Source organism: Mustela nigripes, chromosome 18 (genome assembly GCF_022355385.1).
Source record: "Mustela nigripes isolate SB6536 chromosome 18, MUSNIG.SB6536, whole genome shotgun sequence".
Taxonomy (NCBI): domain Eukaryota; kingdom Metazoa; phylum Chordata; class Mammalia; order Carnivora; family Mustelidae; genus Mustela; species Mustela nigripes.
The window spans coordinates 29955493-29964701 of NC_081574.1; the positions used below are offsets into that span (position 1 = coordinate 29955493).

The following is a 9209-nucleotide window of genomic DNA, read 5'->3' on the forward strand; positions in this document are numbered from 1 at the left end:
AAAAAAAAAAAAAAAAAAAAAAAAAAAAAAAAAAAAAAAATACTGTCACTAAAAAAATGAACATTTATAATCTACAAAGTAATTAAGAGAAAAGATCTGTCAGAAAAGGACCACTGAAACACAGCCCTAAGTCCCCTTCCACATTTGTGTAAGTAAATTCTATAATCTTCTGGAGAGGAATTTGCTAATATGAATGAAAAGTTGTATAATATGCATTTTTTTCAACATAGCAGTTCCCATTCTAAGAATTTACAATGAAGAAATAACGCTGTGTCCATAAAGATACATTGAATATACCAAGAATATTCCACATGGTTTGGTTTACCAGAAATTGGAGTCAAGTTAAATGTTCAGCAAGAGAGACTTGGTAGTATAAATTAGCAATCATTAAAACTGATGATGCAGGGGTGCCTGGGTGGCTCAGTGGGTTAAAGCCTCTGCCTTCGGCTCAGGTCATGATCCCAGGGTCCTGGGATCGAGCCCCGCATTGAGCTCTCTGCTCAGCAGGGAGCCTGCTTCCTCCTATCTCTCTGCCCGCCTCTCTGTCTACTTGTGATCTCTGTCTGTCAAATAAATAAATAAAATCTTAAAAAAAAAAAAAAAACTGATGATGCAGATCCTTATTTTTTTTCAGAATATATTGCTGAGTGAAAAAGTAGTTTTCAAACAAAATGCATGGTATGAAACCATTTTCTAATTTAAAAAATTGATTGTTCTCATCTATAGCGAAAAGTCTGGCAGGCTATAAATCAGTTTTCAACTATGGTTATGTTTAGATGGTGGAGTTATAGGTGATTGTTTTTCCTTTTATTTATCTGTATATTCTATTTTTTTCTCATAAGGATCACAAATGACTTATGTAATGATCTACCCCAGATATTTTCCTTGTAAGAGCTTAGGAAATCACTATTCTACCACCATTTTTGGGGGGAGAGTAGAGTCATATTATTATCTGAAACACGTCAAAGAAAGAAATGTAATTTGTTATTCAACAAGCATTTCTATAGCACTTACTATATTATTATATGCCAGACAGAATTTTCTCTCTGTCTCCCTGACTATATCTCTGTTTCCCTGTCTTTTACTTATATTTTAATCGAACTAAAATTTACGACTATTGGAGTACAGGTCTATGAGTCTTGTTAAACCCATACAGAGGTAAAACCACCAAAATCACTGAGATACAGAAGAGTTTCCTCACCTTCTGACCCCTGCAGATGTCCTTGTCCTTCTTTGTAGTAAATTCGTACACCCTCACCCTCCAGCTCCTGGAAGCCACAGATCTGTTTCCTGTCCTATAGTTTTGCCTTTTCCCGAATGTCATATAATTGAAGTCATACAGTACATAACCTTTAGAGTCTGGCTTCTTTTACTTAGCATAATCCATTTGGGATCCGTACATTGTTCTTTTTTATTGCTGAGTAGTATTCATTTGTATGGATCTTCTATACTGTGTTTAATCATCATCCCCTGAAGAAGTTTTGAGTTGTGTTGGTTTTTGACCATTATGAATAGAGCAGCTGTAAACATGTGCATATAGGTTTTTACATGGACATAAGTTTTCATTCCTCTTGTGGAATTACCTAGCAGTGAGATTGCTGGGTCATATGGTTTATATTAACTTAAAAAAAAAAAAGGATTTATTTATTTATTTGAGAGAGAGTGTGAGCCTGAGTTGGGGGAGGGGCGGAGGGAAAGGGGGAGAGAGAATCTCAGGCTGACTCCCTGCTGGGCAGGGAGCCCAGTGCGGAGCTCAGTCCCAGGACCATAGGATCCTGATTGGAGCCATAATCAAGAGTTTGATGCTCAGCCAACTGAGCTATCCAGGTGTCCCCCCGTTTATATTAACTTTGTAAGAAGCTGTCAAAGTGTTTTCCAAAATGACTGTACCATTTTGCATTCCTGTCCGTAATGTATGAGAATTCCAGTCACTCCGCCTCCTTGTCTGCACTTGCTCTTGTCAGTTACGTTTAAATTTCAGCAGCTGCTCTTTGAAATGTTTACCAATACTAACTCATTCAACCCTGAGGTAGATGCTATTATTTATCTATACCTCATGGTAAATAGCAGTCATAACAATTTGATAATTATTTAATAATAAATATCTCATCAATTTTACTGATGAAGAAACGGCAGGGGACATCAAGTTACTGGCTCAAGGTTGTGCAGCTCGTAAGGGGCAGAGCTCAGGCATCTAACCCAGAACAGATGCTCGTAATGTACTATGCTATGATTTTATTTCAATCAATACAGGAAAGAAAGGCTTGAAATACTTCTACTGCCAGTTTGAAAGTTCATCTATTTCTGGTCCTGGAAAGTTGGCTAAAATTTATTGAATCTCAATTTAACTTTCCAAAAATGTAGTGTGGTTCAGCATAGGACATTCCATCAACTAATTAAAGAATGTCAGTAGGCTGGCTCCTGAGAGGTCTTTCAGAATGCTAGGAACTTGCTGGATTCCCAGTGGTCCAGTGTCCTGCCTTCAGCTCTGCAAACCCTGAAACTTGATTTGTTTGATGTCCCAGAAGTAACTGGACTTAGCCATGCTGGAAGACCTGGGATACCAAGTTCGTAAGACATGATATGTTAAACACCATAGCAATTTATTAAGTTACAGTGAGAAGCAGAATGACCAGAGGGAGCAAATATTCGTTTTCATTTGACAGGTATCTTATCCCTGTAGAAAAACTCCATGGGAGCCAAATTCTAATCAGGTTTCCAGGTGTGCCTAGAAACATAAGTAAGTAGGAGAGTTTTCTGCTTTTAATAGCCTGAAGCCTTTAAGCACTCAGCCATAGAGTGAAGTCCTGGCATTTTGTGTTCATTTCTGCAGTACGCATCAGCCTGCCCAGGGGCCATGAAAAGGATCAGGTGCTCTGGGTGGGCACATTCCACATCTGCCCTTTCATTACTCCACCTCTGATCAATCCAACTTCTTACTGATACCTTCTTTCCTTAGATGTGGATCTTCAATCTAATTTAATCAATTCCTAGTCCTCTTTAACAGCCTAACATTTGTTTATCGCCTATTATGAGCCAAGATTATTCTAGAGGTAGGGGATAGCTTTCATTTTAGGAGTCACTCTACCCTTTTCAGATTTTGAAATATCTCTAGGGTTTATTTTGTGTCAGTATATGGTATAACCTTCTGAGGGTAGCCTTGACCCAAGGCAGCCTTGGGTCACCTCACTGTGGTTCCCCTGTACTTAGAACCTGTATTCTTTGAATTTGTGTGGTTATGTATTTTCATTTGTCTCTCCACAACCCCAGTCAACTATAGCCAAAGTGTGAACACTTTTTAGGTCTAAGTTTTTTATACAACACATTTTCTCTCCTGAGCTAAATTAAATTCATGAATTTTAATTGGTTAGACGTCACCATCTGAACATTTTGCTAGCCTCTCAAACCCAATATGACTTGGGCCAAATTTGTCATTTTCTGCTTACAAATTGGCTCTTATTTTTGATCTGCTTATATTTGAAATCAATGCAACTGGCAGCATCTCGGCCATTCCAGAATGTCATCTCTATTCTCATTTTTTTCCACACCCAAGAAGTTGACACATTGCACGAAGAATTCCTTATACATCCAGTTCTTTCTTGCCCTTGGATGCTTAGTTCTGAAGACCACTGCTGTTGCTTAAGCTTTCATCTCTTCTCTTCTGGATGCAAAGGGAGTTGATGACCTGAACTCGCTAAATTCACTCTCCTTTTCATGATCAACCAATTAGCGACGTCATCAGACGCCTTACCCGGGCTCTGTTACACCATGATTGGCGCACCAGGCTCTTAAGCAGCAGACCCTTCTCCTCCCTTGTGTTGGCTCAAGGACTCCTCGTGGCCCTTCTGTTTGCCATTGAGTCCCAGCAACTTTATCTGTCCAGGTTGCCACTCTAGTCATTTCTGTCTTTGGTTGTCTGTTTCCTTTGGACTTAAATGCTTCGAAGCATCCTCAATGCCTGAGCCTGCCTAGTTCTGAGATGCCACTCCTCTGTGCCCTATGCCTCTTCCTGTTATCCTAAGATAGTCCTACGTATTCTCATCCTTTCCAGCACCTGCTCCTTCCTCATCTTCTTTTTCTTTTCTTTTTTTTTTTCCTTGAAGATTTTATTTATTGATTTGTCAGAGAGAGAGAGAGAGAGCGAGCACACAAAAAGGAGGAGTGGCAGGCAGAGGGAGAAGCAGACTCCCCGCTGAGCAGGGAGCCCAATGTGGGACTCAATCCCAGGACCCCGGGATCATGACCCAAGCCGAGGGCAGACACTTAACCGACTAAGTCACCCGGGGATCCCCTTTTTCTTCTTTTTTCACCATGAATCCAACCTGACTCGACCTCATTTCCCTTCTCTCCCTTTCCTTTACCTTCCCGTTCCGTTCTCTTTTGTTCTTTCCTTTCTCTTGTGCTTGTCTTGAGTGGACATGTAGACGTTGCCATCACCCTTTCGATCAAAATTTCAGCATCTTCCAGTGAAAGCAAACACTTCCCAGGTAGATATATTAGCACGTCACCATCTTGGCCAAGACAATATTTTCAGGCTTAACTTTTATGCTTTCCCTACAAAAAGCCCTGTTCTGGTTAAAATAGGGTCTTCTTTCTCTCCCGGTATTCCATGCCATGTGCCAGTCTTTGGTTTATCCCTTTTGCTAAACTTAGAAAGTTCTTTTATTTCCCCTAGAGAGATTCTGCTCCTTAAGCAAATGCAGGTTTCCTTTAAGAGTTCCGTACTCCCCCACCCCACCCCCTACAAATCAGGACAGTATTCCCTGCTGCCTTTAAACTAGAGAATTATTCTGTTTTTAGATCGTATTTTACTGTGCTTTAGAGTTATTCATATATCTCTTTCCTACTCTGCCAGATTATAAATTTACGAAGGTAGAAGTTAAAACATACTAGCTTTTCGTTTCCCGCCCACTTTCCAGCAGGCACTTTGCCACTTGCAGGAGCCGAATGACATAAATCTATCGCATGAAGGCATGACGGGAGGAAGAGCCACCGCAGCCATACACATCGTTTCATTTGTTCTCCATTCATCCCGTCACCCTACTGAAAAGTGTCTGTCTTCTTTACCCCATGTTTGTAAATGGGCCGCGGTTTTCAGGCAGAGCCCACCCTTTGTCCTGGTTGCCACCTTCGAGCCTTCGCCGTGAAGTCACAGCCCCGAGCATGTCGTCCTTCCCTCAGATTTGTCCTTTTCCCACTCCGGTTACAAGTGTGCAGGGCGCAGCCCCCCTCCCTCCACGGGCTGTGTGGGAAATTCCTGACATAATGGTCTGACCTGAAATGTCACCGAGGCAGGTTTGTGTTGGCTCCCAGCCCAATGCAAACAGCAGGGAGAAACGGCAGGGTCGGGCTCAACACTTCGCCAGTTAAGCCGTCATTAAAAGGGAAACACCTGCTACCCAGAGAGTCTTTATATTTCACTTTACTGCAGGGGTCTGCTCTGGACTTGTCAACTGATTGCTTTGGGGCTAAGTTGGAAAAAATGCATTATCTCCCCATGTCACTCTCAAGGAAGGAAGGAAGTTTTCCTCTGATTGAACCCATCCACAAAACAGGCTCATGGAGGGTATAGAAGCCCATGCTGTCTTTGAGAAGAGGAGGAACACAACATGTCTAGCCATGTCCTGGAAGAATGGAACAGGGGCAGACGGTATCACTGTGCAGTTAGAGTGTCCGCAAGACAGTCAGTGGTCCACAGCGGTCAGCTTTGTTAGTCCGAGATTATTTGTTACAGACTAAGAGATAACAGTAGGATCTGCCATCCTCTGAACTTGGATTGTGTGGGAGGCAGGAGGTCCCAGGGTTCAAGTCCCAACTCCTTATTAGTGTTTGTTTGACATTGGGCAAACTGCTGAACTTTTTCTGAAATTTCATTAGTATAACGTGGGGCTTAGAGCGAGTGGTCAGTTCCCCAGTCTGGCTGTAACAGTCTAAGAGTCTGTGACTACTTAATACCTCCCAACTCCTGTATTCCCATAACCTAAAACACCAGCCAGTAGCACTTGATTAGGCAGAGAATTTTCTCAAGATTTACAGTGAAATCTCCCTGGTTTCTTCTCACACAGGGGGCAGTGAATAGTTTGAATTATGAGATACTTTTTCAGAAACGCTGTTTTTATTACTTTCAAATGGGCACTGTAAATACGCTAGGCAAACAAAACGTTGCCAGGATATTTTGCCAAATATAGATCTTTGTGTGAATGTATCAGAATGATATGTAATTAACTTTTATTGTTTATACATCAGTGTGAGTGACTAAAGTGCTTAGAACAATTTATCCTCTAAGTGGTTTAGCGAGGACCTTTGTCACTAGACTCGTGCTTACACAGGATCTTATGTAGAATTGGTTGGGGCAGAGGGGCTCTACTATCAAAACTCAAAGACAGATGATATTTATGCTGTTTTGAGTGGTGACAAGGTGGTTTTTCCAAGATTTGGGTGTGTGTGTGCACATTTCTTCTATGTAAACATCATAGTAAGCCCTGGAATCCTGAATTCTCGCAAGGTTCGCCTTTATGTGTAGGCCATTGATTTAGAAGTTTCATTTCTTTGTCTGGTTTGACTCGATATGCAGGCTTATGTTGAAAACTCCAAGAGATTCTTTGCAGTTGCATCTGTTTAACTCAGTGAGTCACTGGCCATCCCTCCTGCTCCCACACCCTAAGCCCTCAGGTCCCATGTTTCTGAGCACCTACTGGAACCTTAGGCTCCTTCCTGTGTTGTCGTCAGCCCATAGGACCTCTCAGTTGCAGAGCTTCTCCGTATCATCCAGGAAACACCAATTTCTGCAGGGCAAAGCATTGCAGCTGAGGAAGTGAAGTCCTCATTAAGTCAGTAGCTATTCACAGAATACCTACCGTGAATCAACTACGGAGACCTGAACAGAGGTGAGTAAGACACAGTCCTGTTCTTAGGAGCTTGCTTGCAACCGAGTGGAGGAGGCTAGTCCCTTCATAATTATGTTTCTGGTTTCTAGGGAGCTGATTTTTCCTTTGTCCTCTGCCTTCAATATCCACTGCACTCTGCAGAAACTATCACCTTCTCCACATTGATGACAGCAAAAGGCATGCTTTTCATTAGGCTTAAACTATAGTGAGGGAGGAATGGCCTCAAGACAATATTGCTTGGCTTAATTTCAGCATCCACAAAACAAATAATTTACAGAAGTATTAGAAATCACAAAATAGCCTGATGAGATATTGAAAATCCTACAACCAGTAAACAGGGAGGAAGAATAATGGGATTTTTTTTTTTTTTTTTTAAACATGAATTAAACTGAGTTGTTTGGAGAAGGTTGGGGAGGTGAAGGATCTCTGCTCAGGGCAGCATCAACGGATAGACCGCATGAGGGAGGAAAAAAAAAACCCGCATGAATTAAGATGTCCCCACTGCCTTCCATGAAGACAGAGTCTGGGCTGACCTCTCTCTAAAACTGCACTGCTTCCAATGTTGTTAGAAAGAGGCAGCACACAAGTTTATAACCCACTGCTTTGTCTGTTGACAGAGGAGCAATGCCAGACCTGCTGTCTATGTGGTGTGACCCAAGAAACCTCAAGGTCAAGATGAAGTGCAATAGTTCTTCTCCTGGCCAGCAGCAGCCCAAGTCCCTACTAAAAATTTGCAGGTAGGTGCTTTCTGGAGACATTTGCTCTATAAATGGATTAAGACCTTATTACCCCAGAGGCTAATGTCTTGAATAGCTTCTACCTAGCAGGGCTTTACTTATCTAGAGAGTCTGTTAGGGTTCAGTTTCATCTAAGGGAGAGAAGTGAGCTGGGGAAAAGGAGTTGATGAGGTTTAATGCTGTACATATGGGAGACAGAGGAGAGAAACTCTAGGGCTGCTCTCAAGTTTTGGTGGCTTTAGAAAAACTTGTTGAAGTCTTTGGTCCTCCAGGGGCTAGGGGGAGCCATGGTTTCTGCCTTCTCTCCTCTTGCTATTTCCTCATCAAGAAGTATGGCTGATTTCATTTATTCTTTTCCTACCCCCCCAAACCCCCCATGTTGCATCTCCACTTCCTCATATCAGGGAGATCATGTGATAGTTGTCTTTCTCCGATTGATTTATTTTGCTAAGCATAAAACCCTCTAGTTCCATTCACGTCGTCGCAAATGGCAAGATTTCATTTCTTTTGGATGGGGAGGGAGACAGGCCATAAGAGAATCTCAATGTCACAAAACAAACTGAGGGTGGCCAGGGGGAGAGGGGTAGGAAGAGGGTGGTGGGGTTATGGACATTGGGGAGAGTATGTGCTATGGTGAGTGCCGTAAAGTGTGTAAACCTGGCGATTCACAGACCTGTACCCCTGAGGCTAATAATACATTGTATGTTAATTAAAAAAAAAAAAAAGAAGTGTGGCTGAAAAACGGTAATTTGCATCCTGCGTGCTTGCTTGTTTTGCTGTGAACCAAAATGCACCACTTCTCATAGGGGCCAGAGAGCATTAGCATTGGACTGGCAGCCAGGTTCCCTAGGTCCTTGGTCTGGCTCCGCCAGGAATTACTGGGTGGCCTGCGGCAAACCTGTTTTTCTTTGTAGAGACCCTGTTTCTTTACCTGTCTGAGTCAGGGGTGGTGGAGAGAGGAGCAGCACGGGAGTACCTGCCTTGTCCTTCACTGAAACTTGTCCCTGTGGTTTATAAAAGCAGAGGAGGTTGTAGTTTTTGAGAACTGGGTCTCACACTTCATTATCTCAGAAATAAATGAATTTGAATTTCATACCAAGATGTGGTTCTAAACTCTACTTGGGGAAGTATTGTGTAGAAGTTGAGTAAAAGGCTGCATATCTGAGGCTTTCCCAAGCCTTTATGCCCACCGAGTCATCTTCCGAAGTCTGGGTTTGTGGCTCCTGGGATGTGCCCAGCCTTGCCCCTGAGTGAGGCAGCAGACATCTACGATGGGCAGTAGCTTGAATATTAATATAACAACTGGATCCAATTTACAGAAGTAATATGATTTTCTAAATCATTGGAATTAGCTAGTCAAGCCTGAGAGTTACAATTACTCAGAGGCTCACAAGCCCTAATAACATCTGGCAAACTCCAACTGGGGCAGAAGAGAAAACAACAAAAACAAAAACAAAAACAAAAATCCAAAAAAAAAAAAAAACCCCAAAAAACCCAAACCAAAAAACCCTACACCATATGCAACAATGAGCAAATAAACAAACAAAAAAACAAACCCAAGGCACCATCATCCATTTTTATTATG

At 42.1% G+C, this 9209-nt stretch overlaps 1 long non-coding RNA gene across 1 annotated transcript in view; it reads left to right on the top strand.

Moving 5' to 3' along the window:
* LOC132006467 (uncharacterized) overlaps nt 1-7599 on the top strand; it is a 76639-nt gene extending 69040 nt beyond the window's left edge. Inside the window, exon 3 of the long non-coding RNA XR_009401106.1 lies at nt 7505-7599. This is a non-coding gene — a long non-coding RNA (uncharacterized LOC132006467). The remainder of the gene's footprint in view (nt 1-7504) is intronic.
* The last annotated feature ends 1610 nt before the right edge of the window (nt 7600-9209 follow it).